The sequence below is a fragment of the Crocodylus siamensis genome, chromosome 4, assembly GCF_052110815.1.
Source record: "Crocodylus siamensis isolate JL-2025a chromosome 4, ASM5211081v1, whole genome shotgun sequence".
NCBI lineage: Eukaryota > Metazoa > Chordata > Crocodylia > Crocodylidae > Crocodylus > Crocodylus siamensis.
The window spans coordinates 173,073,668-173,092,766 of NC_143398.1; the positions used below are offsets into that span (position 1 = coordinate 173,073,668).

Sequence of the window (19,099 nt, forward strand, 5' to 3'; positions counted from 1 at the left end):
AGGCAGGTTATAATGTGCCACAAATCCACTGTCTATATTTAGTCCACTGTGTTTTGGATCCAGTAGATTTATGAAGTGAAGTTCATAGGCTTGTCTCTGAAAGGTGTTCCATACATTCCCTTTGAGGATTAGAACAGGGAGTCTGGAGATAGTGGTTGTCTTGTGAGAAATGTGTACCCACAGGTAATTGGATTTTTTTGTCTTTAATAGATTTTCGGCGTGCGTTCATTCTGCTATGCAATTGTTCTTTGGTTTCTCCTACATATTTTCCAACAGGTCATTTGGTGCATTGGATGAGATATATTACATTTCTGGAGGTGCAGCTGTAAGATCCAGGAATGGTGATGGTTCTGTTGTGGGGTGTAGTAATTGTGGGACCGGTGGAGATATGTTGGCAGGTTTTATATTTCTCGTTCCAGCATGGTCTGGATCCATTTGTTGTGCTTTGAGCCATAAGAAGTTTGCTTCTGGTGATAAGGTTGGTGAGGTTTGGTGCTTGCTTAAAGGCTAGGATGGGTGGTTCTGGAAAGATCGTTTTAATAAATGGGTCACCTTCTAGTATAGGTTGCAATTGTTTGAGGATTTTCCATATAGGTTCCAGGGAAGGATGTTATGTCATAACTATTGGTGTGTGATTCATGGGTATTTTCTGTTTATACTGCAGCAGTTCTTCATGTGGTATCCAGGTGGCTCTTTCAAAAGTGCAGCCTATCTTTCTGAAGGGCAAAAGCTGTTTTGAGATTTACGAGGTAACAATCGTGGGTATTCTCCTCAGTGCAAATTCGATGGTATCAAGAGGACTTGGCTGTGTAATATAGCTTTCTTGCTGTGTTTAGGGTGATTGCTGGTTCTGTGCAGATATGTATGTTGGTCCATGGGGTTCTTGTATGTGGTGGTTTATATTTTACCATTTTATTTATTGATCATAGAGTCTAAAAAGGAAATGTTGGTGCTGGGGTATTCAAGAGAGAGTCTGATGGAGAGGTGATGATTATTGAATTTGTGATAGAAATCAATCAGAGGCTGTAGGTTTTCAGTCCAGATTAAGAAGATGTCATCTATATATCTTAGGTATAGTAGACGTTTGGTGCAGTTCTTGAGGAATTCTTTTTCCAGGTCAGCCATAAAAACGTTGGCATATTGTTGGTTCATTTTAGTGCCCATCGCTGTGGCTTAGAGTATGGATCAGGGGCATGTCGGTTCTGAGAACAAGGTCCAGGGGTTGTGGGCTAAAGAGTATGCCCTCCCCAGCTGTTGCTCATAAAGCAGCAGGAGCTGCAAACTCTTTTGGAGTTCATGGCATGGCAGTGCTGCCCAGGCATGAAATCTGAAGGGCTAGGGGACAATTCCAGTGTCCCTCCTAACATGGCACCCAGGGTGGGTACCCCTTTCTCCTATGCCTAGTTACGCTACTAGTAGTGATACCTATCACATATAGGTAGTGAAATCATTTCTTAATATATAGTGACATTTCCAAATACATGTTTTCAAGCCAAAGGAAGGAATGTGATGTTTGTAATAGAGAAAGATAAGAAATGTGATGTTTGTAAGAGAGAAAGATAAGAAGAAAAACTATTTTTCCTCAGCGTTATTATTTTTCTCCTTTTTTGTTTTTTCCTTTCAAATGCATTCTTCTCATATTTGAATATTGTTTTCCTTTCCCTTCTGATGCATTCTTTAATTTGAATATCCTGTCTGTGCTAATGTTCTATTTTTCTGCTATATATCTTTCTGCTTTTAAAATGTAATTTTATAATTTATGCAATCCTCTTACTGTGATTGCTAGTTTTAGTAAAATAAGAATGCAGATGAATCCCCAAAGACAGAAGAAAAGATGCATTTTTGTATTGAAACAAAAGATTCTATCAAAGACATGGCTTTGAAGCTAATCATAATCTCTTGCCTTATGATTTGCCAATTTCATCAAATACTTGACATTGCCTGAAGTTTTAGAGGAGGTCCTGGTATAGACCGTTGTGACTAACAATAAGATTAAAGGAATTAAAGCACCTGTAGTAGTTATGAGTTCAGAAAATGGAGACATAAAATTGCAGCTTGCAAAAGGGAGAAACACAAATGGTAATTTAGAGGAATAAACCTTGAAGAAATCCAGTATTCTGAAAGAGATGAGAAGGTCCATTTAATACTTAATCAAAAAGGTTGTTGACCTGGAAAAGAAACCATGGCTGCTGCTCCAATTTGAGATTCTAAAAGGATAGGAGAGGAGGTCATCACATAAAAGGTTTTCTTTAGACTCTGCTAAAGAGCTTTTTCACTGAGATCTTTTTGTCTCATTGAGAGTATATGATGGCCTTATTCATGCTGTACCTTTGAAAGAACCAGAGAGTAACAGCCCATTTCTTGAAATTTCCTGAAAAAGCTGAAATGCCATGCATTTAGGAAGAGTAAAGAAATTCATGTACAAGGATTTTCTGTCCTAGATGCTTCTTGATGTGAATACTAGGATCTCCACCCCCCCCAAAAAAAATAAATGGGGGGCATGGAGAGAAACTAAAGGAAACCACAGTGATTAGGATTTTCAGGCATTGGCAATAATGGTATTCCCTTCAAATGAAATAGTGTAACACACCAGGAAAATAATGGGCTTCTTGTAGTGCTAAGAGGGGTCAAATGCTTTAAATGAGTAGCCTTCTGGTTAGTGCCATTCCAGTCTGTCTGTTGGAGAAAATTCCCTGCCAAGCAGTGTGTAGGATGCCTTTTTATACAAAGAGAAATGTAATACATTTCTGGCTTAAAGGAGGAAAGAAAAAACAGGAGGGCAAAACCAAGACAAGATAGATACTCTTTTTAGAAGTTGCTTTCAAAGAATAATAGAAATATTGAAAAAAAGTTCAGACCTTTATTGATCCGAGCTACTATGTGTGAGAAATAATGGTGATGGGTCAGCAAGCCAGCAAATATATATACACATGCTCTCAGTATAATGTAACCATCATACAACCTGGTACCTCTTGACCTGTGGTGGCTGTGTGCCTGCCTGCCTACCACATGGGAGATCTGAGTTTAAGTCCCAGCTGGGGTGACTTGTGGTGAGTGAGATAAAAAGAAGCGAATCTTCTTGCAGCGGAAAGGGGCCACTGTGTTTTCAGAAAAGGATCTTGGAGTCATCATTGATGCCAAGATGAACATGGGCCAGCAGTGTGGGGATGCAGTCAGGAAGGCCAACCGCACCTTGTCATGCATCCACAGATGCATCTCAAGCAGGTCCAAGGAGGTGATCCTCCCCCTCTGTGCGGCACTGGTCAGGCCGCAGTTGGAGTACTGCATCCAGTTCTGGGTGCCGCACTTCAGGAGGGATGTGGACAACATGGAGAGGGTCCAGAGGAGGGCCACTCGCATGATCAGGGGGCAGCAGGGCAGGCCCTACGAGGAGAGGCTATGGGACCTGAACCTATTCAGCCTCCACAAGAGAAGGCTGAGGGGGGATCTCGTGGCCCGTTACAAACTAGTCAGGGGGGACCAGCAGACACTGGGGCAGTCACAAGCTGGCAGAGGGTAGGTTTAGGTTAGATATCAGGAGTTGCTACTTCACTATCAGGGCGGCTAGGATCTGGAACCAGCTTCCAAGAGAAGTGGTGCTGGCTCCTACCCTGGGGTCTTTAAGAGGAGGCTGGATGAACATCTTGCTGTGGGGGTTGACCCCAGTACTCTTTCTTGCCATGGCAGGGGGGCAGACTCCATGATCTGCTCAGGTCCCTTCCGACCTTAGAAACTATGACCTGGTATTTTCCTTACAGTCATCTGTAAAACGATTGAGGGCTGACAAGTATCTGCTTAAAGCATCTTCTCCAGACTTTGAGCAACACTGCTTCTGACTAGCCTTACCCTAAGGTCCAGTCCAGGATTCCTGTTCCAGACTTCCTTCTGCTCAGAGCACCCATGCTACAGTCCATGACATTAATATTTTTACTGGCTTCCATGAAATCTATATTCTCCATTCTCAACACGAACCTTCATTAAATGGCTTCAAGCAAGTTTGTTTTGCTGTGTGGAAGTTTGTATGCCAAGACATTTATAGAATCATAGAAAATTAGGGTTGGAAGGGATTTCAGGAGGTCATTTACTCCAGCCCCCTATTCACAGCAGGACCATCCCCAACTAGATCATTCCAGCCAGGGCTTTCTTGAGCATGGCCTTAAAAATCTCAAAGGATGGAGATTACAACGCCTCTCTGGGTAACCTGTCCCAATGCTTCACCACCCTCCTAGTGAGAAAGTTTTTCCTAATATCCAGCCTAAACCCCCCATGCCACAACTTGAGACCATTGCTCCTTGTTCTGTCATCTGTCACCACTGAAAACAGTGTAGCTCCATCCTATTATGAACCTCCCTTCAGGTAGTTAAAGGCTGCTATCAAATCCCCTCTTAGTCTTCTCTTCTCCAAACTAAATAAACAGAATTTCCTCAGCCTCTCCTCATAAGTCATGTGCCCTAGCCCCCAAACCATTTCCATTGCCCTCTGCTAGACTCCCTCCAACTTGTCCACATCCTTTCTATAGTGGAGGGCCCAAAACAGGACACAGTACTCCAGATGTGGCCTCACCAACGCAGAATAGAACGGAATAATTACTTCCCTCGATCTGCTGGCAATGCTCCTACTAATGCAGCCTGGTATGCTGCTAGCTTTCTTGGCAACAAGGGCACACTGCTCACCCATATCTATTTTATTGTCCACTGTAATTCCCAGGCCCTTTTCTGCAGAGCTGCTGTTTAGCCAGTCAGTTGCCATTCTGTAGCAGTGCATGGGATTTTTTCCGTCCTAAGTGCAGGACTTTGCACATGTCCTTGTTGAATCTCATGAGATTTCTTTTGACCCAATCCTCAAAATTGTCTAGGTCACTATGACTCTTAGCCCTACTGTCTAGTGTATCTACTACACCCCCCAGCTTGGTGTTAAACTTGCTGAGTGTGCACTTCATAGTTTCATAGTTTCATAGTAGCTAGAGTCGGAAGGGACCTAGGTAGATCATCTAGTCCGACCCCCTGCCTTAGCAGGAAAGAGCCCCGGGGTCAGATGACCCCGGCAAGGTGCTCATCTAACTTCCTTTTAAAAATCCCCAGGCTAGGAGCCTGCACCACTTCCCCTGGAAGCTGGTTCCAGGCCCTAGCCACCCTGACTGTGAAGTAGCGCCTCCTAATATCTAATCTAAACTTACCCTCCGCCAGTTTGTGACCGTTATTCCTGGTCACTCCTGGCAGCGCACGGGGGAACAGGGACTCCCCCAATACCTGCTGATCCCCCCTGACCAGTTTGTAGCAGGCCACAAGGTCCCCCCTTAACCTTCTCTTGTGGAGGCTAAACAGGTTCAGGTCCCGTAGCCTATCCTCATAAGGCCTGCCCTGCTGACCCCTGATCATACGAGTGGCCCTCCTCTGAACTCTTTCCATATTGTCCACGTCCCTCTTGAAGTGTGGTGCCCAGAACTGGACGCAGTACTCCAGCTGCGGCCTGACCAGTGCCGCATAGAGGGGGAGGATCACCTCCCTGGACCTGCTCGAGATGCATCTGTGGATGCATGACAGGGTACGATTGGCCTTCTTGACTGCCTCCCCACACTGCCGGCCCATGTTCATCGTGGAGTCAATGACGACTCCAAGATCCTTTTCCGTCTCCGTGCTGGCAAGAGGGGAGTTCCCCAACCTGTAAGTGTGGTGCCGGTTCTTCCTCCCCATGTGCAACACCTTGCACTTATCAGTGTTAAACCCCATCCTATTCTCATCCGCCCACCGTTGCAACCTGTCAAGGTCAGCTTGTAGCCTATTGCACCCTTCTAGTGCACCCACATCCCCCCACATCTTAGTATCATCAGCAAACTTGAACAGGGTGCTTTCTACCCCCTCATCCAAGTCACTGATGAAGATGTTGAACAGTGCGGGCCCGAGGACCGAGCCCTGCGGAACCCCACTGCCCACATCCTTCCAGGTCGAGAAGAACCCATCCACTACCACCCTCTGGGTGCGGCCCTCCAACCAGTTGGCGACCCATTTGACCATGTGGGCATCGACACCACAGTCTCCCAGCTTTTTGATGAGGACAGGGTGAGAGACAGTGTCGAAAGCCTTCCGGAAGTCCAAAAAGACTACATCCACAGCAACCCCTGCGTCTAATGATTTGGTGACCTGATCGTAAAAGGCCACCAGGTTGGTCTGACAAGACCTGCCACTGATAAACCCATGTTGGTTGCCCCTGAGCATGCATTCCCCCGCAAGGCCCTCCTGGATGTGTGCCAGGATAATTTTTTCAAAGAGCTTACCCGGGATTGAGGTCAGACTAACTGGCCTGTAATTTCCCGGGTCCTCTTTTTTTCCCTTTTTGAAGATAGGGACCACATTGGCCCTCTTCCAGTCCTCCGGCACCTCGCCAGAGCACCACGAGTGCTCATAGAGCCGTGCCAGGGGTCCCGCAATGACCTCAGCCAGTTCCTGTAGAACCCTAGGGTGAAGATCGTCCGGACCAGCGGACTTGAACACGTCCAGCCTCTCCAGAAGTACCCTAACTAACTCCTCGCTAACCCTTGGCCCAGGCGTGTCTCTCTCGGGGCCCGAGGGGGGCCCAGCAGGGAGGTGGCTGAACTGGTCCCTACTTAGGAAGACAGAGGCAAAGAAATCGTTAAATATGTTAGCTTTGTCATCTGGCGTGATGACTAAGTTGCCCATCGTGTCCTGCAGGGGCCCCACATTACCCGGGACCCTCTTTTTACCCCCTATGTATTTGAAGAAGGACTTCTTATTGTCCTTAATCCGGGAAGCTAGTCCTATCTCCAACTCTGCCTTGGCCCTCCTGACTGCCCCCCTACATCCTCGGGCGACTATAACATAGTCCTTCTTGGCGATGACCCCATCTCTCCATTGGGTATATGCCTCCCTTTTAGCAAGGAGACATTCCCGGATGCTCTTAGTGAGCCATGGGGGTTTATGTGCCCTCCTGCTCCCTTTGACCCTTGTTGGGATTACCTCCCTTTGGGCATGGAGGATCGTCTCCTTAAGGAGCAACCACTCACCTTCGACATCTGATTCCCTTCCCCTCTGGGTCCTCAGCGCTTCCCCAACTATCCTCCTTAGCTTGTTGAAGTCAGCCCTCCTAAAGTCTAGGGCTGTTGCCTTGCTGCAGCCCTTTGCCACCTTACGCTGGATGGTGAATTCCAGCAAGCGATGATCACTGTCTCCCAGGTGGCCCATCACCCGCAGCCCCCTCACCAGGTCATCACCCGTGGCCAGCACTAGGTCCAACAAGGCGTCTCCCCTGGTGGGACTGTGCACCTCCTGGGTTAGATGGAGGTCCTGCAGTCTGGCTAAGAACCGACGTGAGCGATCAGACTTGGCTGACTGCTCCTCCCAGCAGATGTCTGGGAAGTTCAGGTCCCCCATGATGACCACATCCTTAGCCCTCACTGCCTCTGTAAGCTGACCTAAGAATTCCAGGTCGAGCTCTTCTCCCTGGTTGGGAGGTCTATAGTAGACTCCCACCATTAAGTCTCTCTCCCCTGGACTGCCTTTTACTCTAACCTATCTTCCAGATCATTAATGAAGATATTAAACAAAAACAGCCCCAGGACCAACCCCTGGAGCACTCCATTTGATACCAGTTGCCAACTAGACATTGAGGCATTGATTACTACCCACTGAGCCTGACAAATTCAACTAACTTTCTATCTACCCTACAGTCCATTAATCCAACCCATGCTTCCTCAGCTTGCTTGTCAGAATGCTGTGGGAGACGGTATCAAAATCTTTGCTAAAGTCAAGGTATATTAGTGTCCGCTGCTTTCCCCATATCCACAGAGCCAGTTATCTCATCATGGAAGGCAATCAGGTTGGTCAGGTATGATATACCCTTGGTAAATCCATGCTGACTGTTCGTAATCACATTCTTCTTTTCCAAGTGCTTAGAAATGGATTCTTTGAGGACCTGCTCATTGATTTTTCTGGCAACTGAGGTGAGACTGACTTGTCTGTAGCTCCCTGGATTCTCCTTCATCCCTTTCTTAAATATGGGCACTGTATTTGCTCTTTTCCAGTCATCCCTAATCATCATGAGTTTTCAAAGATAATGGCCAGCGGTAATCACATCAACCAGCTCCCTCAGCACCCTCAGATGCATAGCATATGGCCCCAATGGACTTGTACACATCCAGCTTTTCTAAATAGTCCCTAACCTTTTCTTTTACCACTGAGGGCTGCAGTGCTCACCTCCTCCCCAAGCTGTGCTGCCAGGTGCAGTAGTCTGGGAGCTGACTTTGCCGTGAAGACAGAGGTAAAAAAGGCATGGCACCACATGTGCAGCTATGTATTGATCTGCAGGATGTGTCCGCTCCTTCCAGGGCTCACCCCCTTGGCCAGAAGGATTCAGAACGCCACTTGTGCTCCTGTCAGCCTTCACCCTTGCACCCAGCTCCTGTAGTCATTCTTGATCTGCTCAGGGTCACCCCTGGCAGTATCATTGGTGCCCACATGGATGAGCAGCATGGGGTAGTAGTCAGAAGGTGGGATGAGTCTCAGTAATCCTTCCATGACATCTCAGATCTGGGCTCCAGGTAAGCATCAGACCTCCCAGGACAACAGGTCAGGCTGGCAGATGGATCCCTCCATCCCCCACAGAAAGGTGTCCCCAGCCATCACCACCTGTCACTTCCTCATTGTGTCAGTAGTCTTGATCCTCCCCAACTTGGGGATTCCTGGCCTGGCCTCTTCCACTCATGGAATGCGCTTCTCCTCCTGTATTGCTAGTGCTCCATATCTGTTCTCCAGGGAAACCACTGCACATGGGGATGACGACTACCTGGTGCCAAAAGATACAAGCTTCCAGCTTCCATCTTCCTCAAAGCCCATGCCCTCTTCCCTTCCTAGCACCACCTCTGGCAGTCCTTCCTTCACAGTCCTAGCGGTTTCTTCCAGCATGAAATAAATAAAGTCCTAAAGGTGGATGATGCTTCAGAGCCTTGTTACCTCCTCCTGTAGCTCTCTTGCCTTCTCCCTGAGGGACACCACTGGAAGGTGCCACTCACATTGCAGGCACTCCTCAACCTGGCTGACACTGGAAGTAATCTGCAAGCCACAGTTTGCACAGCACCAAACCAGAACCTGGGTGGAAGCTTCACTGGTGTTTGGTCCTGCCTGGACAGGTGGAAGTGGAGGAAGAGCTGGAAGTAGGAGTGTCTCTGCGATTGCAATGTCCTCCAGCCATATCTCTGGGTCTTGTAATCTACTGCCTCTCACACCCCCTCGCTCTGGACTCTAGTTAAACAAGGGACTTAAATCTTGGTCTAGCTGCTCAGTTTTAGCTTCTAAAATAAAACTATGTAGGTTAGTCGGTCCTAATTGCATATAAAAAAAGAATCTTACTTTTTCGGGCTCCTTTTCAAACAGAGGGATGGCAAACTGACCTGCAAACTAACTAGGGAACTGCTTGCAAACTGTCCTGTTTGCTTCTTCCTGTTCACTGTATATTCCTTAATCAACATGAAAATAGTAATAATACCATCTAATGGTATAGTATAATATTTGTTTTCTATAATCCAGCCAAAGAAAGACTCAACTTTTGCATGTGATTTCAAAGTGAAAACCATAAGAAAATCTCAGTTGCTCCATGGTGGAGCAACATTGTTACAATATCACAGCTTATTATACAAGATGCAGGAGCACACTATCTCCAGCAAGTATGAAAATAATTATTTCATTTAATGTTGATCATTTTTGCCATAGTCCAATTTTATTTTTTACTCTCCTTTATCCTGTATGATAAAAGGGAGGAATGGACTTTCCAAGCTGCTACATTCCAAGCAGCTAATTTCCAGACTGCTTTCCTAGTTTTGTCTGCTTGAGTTAGGTCCACTTTCCTATCTGTTTACTATACATTGGGAATTAGGTAGCAGCACACAGAAAAATGTGTTGGACTGTGAGGTTTTTTTGTAATATTTTTGTGTTAACTGTGCTCATTTTGTAATAAGGGTGTGTGCCTAGCTAATGTATGGAGTGGGAGGAAAGGGTTAGAGCCAGGGAAGCCAGAGTTTATAGCCTGCATGACAGAAGACACATCTATCATAGAGAAAGATTCTGGAGAAAGCCAAAGAAGATATGCATAACAATGAACAGGGGATTGTGGACAAGTAGGAGAAAGTCAGCAGAGAGGTCGGCAGAGGAGCTTTGGAGCTTGGAAGTAGGGCAGATCTGCAATCTATGGGCATGCTCTGGGTTGTGTGGGCTAGACTGGGTACAGTCAATCCTTTGGAGGGGGGCAGAGAATCTCTGGCTGAGTGGTCTTTGCCCAATAAATGTCTTTATTGAAGTTGAATTGCGTGGTTGTTGCTTGGAACTTCAGGTTGAACTTATCCCAACAAGAGGTAAACTCCCTTTCTCAGGAATGGACTGGGATGCTAGCTCCTTGAATCAGGATTAGGTTCTTAGAGTGGAAAGGAGCCAGGCCTCCCCCAGCCCCATTTCCCAGCTCTGGAAGCTATGCCTAAATCAGCTTCAGGAGTTCACTCTCAGGGACCAGGGAAGGCATATGTATTGTAGCAAATTATCTGGGAGTTGTAATATTTGGAAAATAGTGTTGTAATAACACTACATTTTGGAGGGAAAAAAAGATACCGACAACAGAAAGCAGAACTGCAGATGAGAAACAATTTGTAACTAGGAAGACTGACTTTGGCTTTTAATCAGGGAAAAGTCACTGAGAGTGCAAATGAGTATAGAACTTCCAAATGTGGTGATTATTATGTTATTACTGGAAGGGATTACCTAGCCTGCCTTTGCTTTTTAAATAAAGAGGCAAGTTAGGGCAAAAATGCAAAGCTAAATTTCATTATAATTTCAGCATCCATCACATAGCACATGAAATAAGTAGCTCACCTCCAGTAAGAAATTATTATAAAGTATTATTGTTATTTAATATTTATATTGTGGTGGTGTCTTGAGGTCTTAGTTGGGTCACAGCTATGTTGTACTAGTTGCTGTGTAAGTATATATATAGTAAAGTACAGTCATCTCCCTAGAAGAGTTTATTAGAATTTGACTTATTTAAATTCCTCAACCTTAAACAGTTTGTGTGTTTGGGGTAGGGCGAGGCTCTGAAAACCCAATACTGGGAATACCTACATTGAAATGCATGTGAAAACCTGATAGTTACCTATGAGACTCTTTAAAAAGCCTCTTTTGGAATCTAAACGTCTTGACTCTCCTAGGTGATTTGAACAGAATGTTAATTATGGATGTTTCCAAACAATGCAACTTCTTTTCGCAAGGGTGCGAATTTTGATTCTCTATGGCAGTGCAGACTACAACTTTACTTATCTCATATTGTTCTTAATATTCATTCTCTTGTTTACCTGTTTCCCCTAATATATTAATGTTAAAATGCTTTTTGAGATGATAGTTTAAAGTAATCTGGTAATATTGCTGCAGGCTTTGTTTAGGGCTGGAAGCACTGTTCTACCTTCCAGGAAAAAAAATAAAATCTATTCCTTGACACACAATATTCTTTAAAAGACAAAACATATTTTCACATCCCCTTCAGCAACATAATTTCCTTAAAGAAGTGGTGGTTTCTTCTTGCTTAATTATTTGTGCTTGCTAAACATTCATCCTACACTGTTCTTTCACTTTACATGTCTAGTCCCAACCTCTTTGAGGCTAAGGACAAATACTCAAAAAGCCCAAGCCAGAATTAATTCATTCTTTGCAGGTTAATCTAGCCTGTAGAGTTTGAATCAATTTCCAAGTGAACAGACATTCACTTTTGATTCAGGAAATGTGGGCACATGCCCGCAGGGGCTCAGGCTAGAAGAAGCGGGGTGCTAGAGTGAACCCTCAGCTAAGGTGGGGGTGTGGCCAGGCCCCAGCAGGATGCCATGATTAGGAAGGGGCCCACACCCCAACACTGGCCTGCAAAATCCCCAACCAAGGTGTGCCCAAAGGGGTAGGGGGAAGCAGCCCTTGCTAGGCTTTCTCTCCCTCCCCGTCTCCCCACCCCGCTGTTGCTCAAGGGGTGGAAGTATTGCCAGAACTTGGTCCCTGGCTAGCACTCTGAGGCAAAGAAGGGGGCCTGCTGCCTGAATTAAGAAAATATTATTCAGCAGCTGTAGGAGCCTCATAGCTCAGCCAGCTCCTCTGCCACCTAATGCAGCCACCCACTGCCCAGGGCTGACCGCTACACTGTCTGCCAGCCCAGGGCTAGCACCTGGATACCTGCAACTGGAGTCTGAAGCTCCCTCTGGCTGCTTCAGGTGGTCCAGAGCAGGGCAGGAACAGCCCTGGCCTTAAGTGCTTCTCCCCAGCTCAATTTGCTGCAATCCCAGGTGCATGTGTAGGTGCTGTGCCCGAGAGCAGTTCACTGCAGCGCAAATTGCTCTGCAGTTTATTCAGTCACATTTATTGAATGTGTAGATGTGCCCTGCAATACTGTAATATTCTCTTATAGCTACTGTTAAAGTAGAAGTTCCTTTTCTTTGTATATGTAATTCTAATTGTTTTATAGATTCTGCAGTTCGTTGTACTAGGAAAAATGAAACACCTGTATTTATTAGTTGAGTATTAATATATGTTATATGATATTTATATATGTTCTAGCTGAGTATTTACCTTGTTTTCATAAAAAAGTTCTCTCTATGCTTAAGGATGACTTAGATAAGTATTTTGTTCATTAAAATTAGGAGCATCTATAACAATTTTCATAACACTGATAATGATAGTACCATTATCAGTGATAACACTGATAATGGTAGTACCTGGATGTCCCCTTTGTATTGATCAAAAATCCATGGGCAGGGTAACGATGGGATATTATTTTATTTACCTGAATCTAAGCTAACATCAAATTTAAGATAACGCCCCAATAATTAGATTCTACACATAGAAATATATACATTTTATTATAATTTACCATGTATAGTATCTGATTACTGGAGAGTTATCTTAAATTTCTCCCATCCATCACTGTAATAGGGAAAGCAGTGGCAAGAGATCACCTTGCCCCTACATCTGCATCCCCAGCCCCTGGCCCCACCCAAGCCTGTGCCTGTGCCCTGCTACTCCCTGCTCATGCCTACCCTCTCTGCCACTTCCCTCCACCCCCACCACATATTCCCCATCATCATCTGCCCCTCCCATCTCATACTCTCCCCACTGCCTGCAGCCTCCCACCACTGACATTTTGTGGTGGCTCCAGCTGTGGCCCCAGGGCTGTGAGCATTGGCAGCCCTGGTCCCATCAAGGCAGAAGCAGTTGTGGCAGTTCGAACCTGGCCGGGTAAGGGCCAAAAGGGCCAGAGTAGGAACAGAAGGTAAGGTGGGGGTGGCAGGAGGGTTGGAGAGTAGTGGTGGGGGAGCAGGTTGCATGTTTCCCCAATGTACCACCCACCTCCATCACACAGTCTCCCCGCATTCACCACCCCAGTGCAGGTTCTTCCCACTGTGCCATTCCACCCCATCACATGCTCTTTTCTATGCACTGCCCCCACCATAGGGTCTCCCTGTCAGTCCCCCCATGCAGTTCATTCAGTGTTGCATCTTTGGAAAACTGTTCAGTCACAATGGGCAGGTTCAGAAACTTAATGTGAATATTAGCACTATTATTATATGCTAATACTTTGATACTCCTACTTAAAATCTTTCTTGAAATGTGCACAGTTATCAAAGGGCAAAGGGTAACGATTAGGGGTGTGAGAAGCTTCGGGTGCTGATTCGACCAGGAGGAGTTTCGGCCCGATTCAGTGGCAAATCTGAATTGAATTAGGGGACCCATGAAAAGGTCCAAATCAATTCAAAGCTCTCTGAATCTTCGGAAAAAGATTCAGAGAGCTTCGATGATTTCGGCGGTGCCCACTTGCTGCAGCAGGGAGGTGGAGCTGATCTTGGAGCTGGTAAGTAGCGTGTGGGGGGGGGTTGGAGGAGGCAGTAGGGGACCATGGTGGGACCCCTGCCAGGCCCCATCCCTTGCCTGCTTCTCCAGCCCCCCCAACCTGCACCTGCTCCCCCCAGCCTCCCCATGGCTGCCCTGTCTGCCCGAGCTTCTGGTGCTTTAACAAAAAGCCCCTACTCACCAGGTGCTGCCGGGCAGGGGGGCAATTCCTGCTGCCCCCCACTGCCCCTCACTGCATGAGGGACTCTGCACAAGCCCCCTGTCCCCCCCTACTGTCCCAGCCCCCCATGGCTGCTCCGTCCGCCCCAGCTCTGGTTGTTTAAGAAACACCCCCCCCTAAAAATCCCCTGGTCCCAGGACTCACCAGCTTTTGTAGTGGCCTTGGGGCTTTGGGGTGCTTGTGGAAGACCCCCCCCCCCCCATATGGCATGGGGCAGCAGGGATTTCCCCCTGCTGGGCAGGAACTGGTGAGCCTGGGTTTTTTTTTTTTCCTTCAAGGGCTGGAGGTGGGGCAGGTGGGGCAGCCTTGGGATGCCCCTCTTTTCTCTCTTCTGTTGGTATTAATATAAAAAAATTAAAAATATTGATGCCTTTTCAGAACAGACTGCAAATTAAGTTGGGTCTGATATTTAGAGAACTAGTACTTTGAGGTGCTTCAAGGCTTCTTTGAGGTGTTTCAAGATGGATGCCTGAAAACTAAAGCATACAAAATATAGTCACCTTTGGAAAATTGTAACTAGGGAAATATCACTGAAAGAATCTGAATTTTTTTTTAAAAATTGTGATTTCTATACACAAGAGAGTAATCCTATTTTATAATGGGTTGAAGATAATCTTGAGACAAGGACAAAATACTGTATGTCTTTGGAGAAGAACAGTATTGAGGTTGGGAACAATCATAAGAGATAATATTGCATATGTAAATAAGTTCTACCCAATTCCATACCTCTGAGTTCAGTGAAAATTTTTACCTGTTACCAGCCAATTAAATAGCATATGCACATCTCTACATCCTGATTTGTTTAACATGAGTAAATAATAGTTTATTTTTTCTGGCCTTCTGCATTAATATCTGGTTACTATTGTTAATAATTTTATTATTAGCAGTATTGAAATAGAGGCATATTCTAGTTAATTAAACCCCAACTCTTCATGTGTAACATTTTTAAATTGATTCAGCAGTCTCCCAGTAATCAGATTGCATTCTTCTGTTATTCTGTAATATGCAACAAACCACAATTCCATTGCTGAATACTTATGTGCTAGGATGAGCTATTCTATAACAAAGTTGGCTTTAAGCAAAACTGAAATCCTGCCAGTATTGTGGGGGAGAGATTACATTCAAAAATCCTTTTTGAATGGATGAACCGCATTATAAATACTTGAGTCTCCTGGCTATAATTATGCACGTATAAATCCATTGTTGGCACTAGGATGGATTTGGCCCTTGATTTCTCTGCCCCTTCTTTCTTTAATATTCTCATACCTATTCTCCTCTCCAGAAAGAGCTTCATTAATGGCTTGAAAGTTTCCTCCCCCTCCCCCTTCATTAGCTCTTTAGGAGTCAGAATGTGTAAAGCGTTCATAAATCTCCTTCCCAGATTTAACTAGGAGATTATCTCTCTTGCACCTGTGGACATACAAGGAAAAAATTTCTGATAAAGTGTTTAGTCGCTAAGTTAATTTGAAATAAGAGTGTTTCAGCAGTAAATTTAGGGCAATAATACTGCTAGTTTCTGAATATTTCCAGACAACAATGTTGAAGCATACAGCTATCTTAACTTCCTCATTTGCCCCGAAGATGATAAATGGTAATCTATTCTTCAGTAATTAATGTTAGGGAAAAGTAGAGTACTGTTAACACTTTACCTAGTTCTTATTACCTTATGATCTCAAAAAGGTTTAGAAAGGCAGTGTTATCCCATGTTACAAATAGAAAAACTAGAACATCCAGAGCTTGATTGGCAGTTTCACAGCAGCAGCCACTAGGACCCGTTAGGTCATAGACATCATTTCATAGATTTCATAGACATCAGGGCTGGAAGGGACCTCGGGAGATCATCGAGTCCAGCCCCCTGCCCAAAGGGCAGGAAGTCAGCTGGGGTCATAGGATCCCAGCAAGATAAGCATCCAATTTATTCTTGAAGGTGTTCAATGTAGGCGCTTGAACCACCTCCGCTGGCAGACTGTTCCAGACCTTGGGGGCTCGGACACTAAAGAAATTCTTCCTTATGTCCAGCCTGAAACAGTCTTGCAGGAGTTTGTGACCGTTCGACTTAGTCATCCCTTGGGGCGCTCTGGTGAACAAACATTCCCCCAGATCCTGGTGGTCACCCCTGATAAACTTACAGGTGACCATCAGATCACCCCTGAGCCTACGCTTTTCCAAGCTAAAGAGTCCCATGTCTCTCAGCCTATCATCGTAGGATCTGTTTTCCTGACCTCTGATCATGTGCGTGGCTCTCCTCTGGACTCTCTCAAGCTTCTCCACATCCTTTTTCAATTGTGGAGCCCAAAACTGGACGCAGTACTCCAGCTGCGGCCTCACCAAGGCCGAGTACAAGGGGAGAATGGCGTCCCAGGATTTGCTCGAGAAGCATCTATGGATGCAAGCCAGCGTTTTGGTCGCTTTATTAGCCGCAGCATCGCATTGCGGGTCCTTGTAACACATTAATTTTAGGCAGCTGCTAGAGCTGTTAACCCCTGGATTTTTCACGTATCAGCCTCTGATATTTGTTTAAAGTAACTGTTAGGCAGTTTACACCACACAGGGGCAAGTTTATCTCTGATCTATGTTACCTACTTTGTGTTCCATTAATGTATGGCCACCTGCCTCAGATGAGTCACCCAAGTTGCAGTCCTCCATCATCCCAGGATGAAGTGTCCCTTCCCCCACCCTCCTGTTCTGTGTGGACATACTTTCTACCTCCTAAATTCTACTGCGCAGGGGTGGTTCTGGCCCCAAAACAACTCCCTCTCCTACCCCCAGAGGTGCAACCCCATGCAAGTAGCCTGAAGAGCACATGCCGGCTAGCTAGGTCTAAGGCACAGATGAGTCTGGGAGTGGGGTCTAGGGAGGGGAGGAGAGCAAGGTAGGAGAACAGATTGGGTTCTCATGAGCTCAGTCTTCCCTCTCAGGGCAGGGGTAGTAGCTCCCACAAAAGAGCCTTCCCCCACTGCTCACAGCTCCCAACCATCCTGGGAAGCACAATTAGAATCCTCCACATCCCAGTCGCCATCCACATCCCCATACCCATTTCCCATCCCAATATATTAAAATATGAGACCTTCTTTGCTTTACTTCCTATTTCTTTTAATTTTTTTATTATTATTTTTCAGTAGCTAACTTCCTTCATTTCACCACCTGTTCCCCATGCCCATTTCCTTTCCATTGACCATTGCATTACCCACCCATCCTATTAACTCTCCACCTGCCAGCTTCATGTTCCTGCCCCCCGCAACTCATCTCCCATACAGCCCCACCTAGAGCAGGGAAAGAAGCCTGTTGTGGCTCATGGTCCCTGTAGTGACAGTTCCTAGTCAGGGCCCTGCTCACCAGCGAGTCACAGCTGTGCAGGTTGGGGACAGTTAGAGAAGGTTTTTAGCCTTTATGGCTAAGTACTGACAGTCAAGAAGCCCAAGGCTGAATCGATTCAATCTTTGCAGGTTAGTGTGAGCAAGTGAGCAGACATTCACTTTTGATTTTGGAAATGCAGCCTGCAGTAGTTCAGGCCAGAAGCTGGGGGAAGCTATAACCATTACAACTCTATTTCATATGAAAGGAGAGCATTGTGTTTTGTGCGGGGTTGCATATGCTTTTCCTACCCACCCTTAAAAACAGGAAAGACAAAAGCATGAGCATAAAATTCAGTTTTGCCCTATGAAACTTAACCCCTGATGTGCTTGATAGATTTAACACGTTACAAAAAGGACTGCCAGTAGCATCCACAGACTTTGCAGGCAGGGACATACAGCCTAAACAACCATTCTCTTAAGACATGGCCCTACTGGTTATTGTTGAATAATAGTAGAAAAATACATATAAAGATACCCCAGATTCAGTCCTGTTGGGTGCATCTACACAAGATGCTTAATGTGTAGAAAACTAATTCTACTGTGCATTAGCACAGCTGGCAAAAGCCCTGCTAAAGAGCAGTAGATTTAGTCTAATGCACATTAAGATCACTTGAGAAGCATTCATCTGCGCTAATGCGCAGTATGGCTGATTATGGCACATTAAGTTAATACATGTTATTACAGGTACTAAACTTAATATGCTGTAATTATGGTACATTAATGAATACGTAGATGTGCCCATTGAATCTCCCTTTTTCTAATTATCTGTGTGTCAAGTGGAGAGGATCACACCCATCTCCCTTTTTAATTCTTGGCATGTTCGATATAATAAATATGCTTTTATCGGTAAGTTACTTCAAATGTGCTTGTAAAAGGTGCTTGATTAAGAGCACTAGAAGCTGAAGTCCTCTAATCATAGGACAGGTGCAGTATAGGTAGTGAAAATGGAAATGTCTTCATACAGTTATATCAAATTCAGTTCTGTTCTGGAGGGACTGTCTTTGAGATGAAAGGGCAGTTAGCCCTTCTGAAACTGGCAATAGCTTTGCCCATTTCAGTGGTCTCTTTTATGATGACTGGGAACTGTAGCACAATGTTCAGTTTATCTCATAAAAAGTAATCAGTCATGATATAATACTGGGTTCAGTTACTGTTAGCCTGGGACAAAAATCTACCTCCTGGTATGTACATGTGACTCAAGTTGGCCACAGGGGGTGCATCCAGATGTGTGTGGGTGTTAGGTTCCCCAGGGACAAGTAGCAGCAGTGTACCTTGTGCCACAGCTGCTTGTCCTTGGGGAACGTCTGTGCCACATGCGTTTTGGTGTAAGGCAAGTTCCCCAGCTGGGTTAGGGAAGTCTGGAGCCAGCAGTGTGCTGGCCCCAGCAGTTTGTTTGCCTGGCTCCACTTTTCAGCAACATGCGCTGCACAAGCTTGTGCTGTGCCAAGTTTTTTTCTCCATGTTGGTTTTTTTTTTTTTACTCCTGGATATCCAAAAATCACATGGGGAAAAAAACCTGGCATAGTGCACTCTTGGGCAGCACACCCTTGAAGCACGGAGAACACTGGACTGTACGGTATGTGGTGCCGCAAATGTGTTTGCGGCACCACATACCACGCTCCTCTGGACATGCCCAGGGAGAGCAA

At 45.5% G+C, this 19,099-nt stretch overlaps 1 protein-coding gene and 1 long non-coding RNA gene across 2 annotated transcripts in view; one reads left to right on the forward strand and one right to left on the reverse strand.

Annotated features, from left to right (window-relative positions):
• The window catches only part of SPAG16 (sperm associated antigen 16), a 947,700-nt gene that overhangs the window by 454,714 nt on the left and 473,887 nt on the right, over nt 1-19,099 (forward strand). The gene's annotated exons all lie outside the window — the stretch shown is intronic.
• LOC149867181 (uncharacterized) overlaps nt 1-19,099 on the reverse strand; it is an 80,082-nt gene that overhangs the window by 14,304 nt on the left and 46,679 nt on the right. The gene's annotated exons all lie outside the window — the stretch shown is intronic.